Source organism: Fonticula alba, assembly GCF_000388065.1.
Source record: "Fonticula alba strain ATCC 38817 unplaced genomic scaffold supercont2.15, whole genome shotgun sequence".
NCBI classification, from domain to species: Eukaryota; order Rotosphaerida; family Fonticulaceae; genus Fonticula; species Fonticula alba.
Window position 1 is genome coordinate 279342 of NW_009242985.1, and position 1372 is coordinate 280713.

At 67.4% G+C, this 1372-nt stretch overlaps 1 protein-coding gene across 1 annotated transcript in view; it reads right to left on the reverse strand.

The window, feature by feature from the left end:
- H696_05921 (hypothetical protein) overlaps positions 1-1372 on the reverse strand; it is a 4926-nt gene that overhangs the window by 2855 nt on the left and 699 nt on the right. The window lies entirely within an intron of this gene.

Below are 1372 nucleotides of genomic sequence, written 5' to 3' on the forward strand. Positions count from 1 at the left end.
CAGGCCGGGGCTCGCGCGTATGCGCGCCGCGGCGAGGGGCCTGGGCCGGCCGCGGGCGACCCATTTGTTGCGGCCCCGAGGCGGCTGCCCCCCCCCTCGCCCCCCCCCTTTTTACCACCATGAACATTGTCCGTGCTTGCCGCGCCCTCGGCCTCCGCGAGACCATGCGCCAGCTCTACTACGTCGGTGACGTCAAGATCGGCCAGTACATTGGCTCCGACAACCTTGGCAACAAGTACTATGAGAGCAACGACGAGACCTACAGTGCGTGGCTCCCGACCCTCGGCCGATGCAATCGGCCAGGCTTTTCCCTGTCCCCCCCCCCCTCCTCCTCGCCCTCCCGCATACACACGCGCCTCCACGCCCTGCATATTGACGGACCTGCACCTCGGCCCCCTGCTGGTTGTTTTCCCCCTGCCGCGCCACACAGACCGTCAGCGCTGGGTCATGTACGCTAAGCCCGATGACATCGACTCCTCCCAGGTCCCCGCCGAGTGGTACGTATTGCGCCTACCCCCTTGTGGCTGGCTCCGCTGCCCGTCCTGCCCAGGCCATGCGTGGCACGATCGTCGCCTGCTGACACACACACACACACACGCAGGCACATGTGGCTGCACTCCATGAACGATGTTGTCCCCACCGCGGAGTCCTACGCCCAGCGCAAGAGCTGGCAGGTGGACCACTTCGAGACTCGCACCGGCACCCCGGGCGCCTACGTGCCCTACTCCACCACCAAGCCCAAGGTGTCGGCCTGGGTGCCGGAGGCCAAGCCCCGCACTGGGCCCACCGCCTGAGTGTGCCCCCGGCGGCGCCCCCCCCCCCCCCAGACACATACACACATACATGCATACATACACCCATGTGCACACTCGGAGGGTCGGGGAAGCCGAGACGAGTGCTGTTTCTCCAGGACAGCGGGGAGACCCTCGCCTTCCTCGGGAGAACCTCCGGAGGCACTGGCCCGGGTGTCCTCCCCCCCCCCCCTGCCCTCCCTGGCCGCCTCGCCTGCAGCGCACCACGCACACGCGTTCCCCTTGTACATATAAAAACCTGCCCCATTCCTCCTCCCACGCGTGTATGTGCCGTATGCATGCCCACATACGCGCGCGCACCAGGTGGCGGCGCTACGGCCGGGGGCCTGCCTCCCGGACGAAGAGAGAGGGAGGAGGGACAGCGGGGATGCCTCGGCTGTCGGCCCTCGCCCCCCCGCTGCTGCACCATGTCTTCGAGCGTATACAAATTCAGAAAGGCAAGGCAAAACCCGCGACGGAGAGGCCACAGATGCCAACGCACCGCGTCAGCAGAACTATCTGTGCGTTCCCTCGGGGCAAGAGGAGGCCCAGCGGGGGACGGGGGGCGAGGAGGGGGGCGA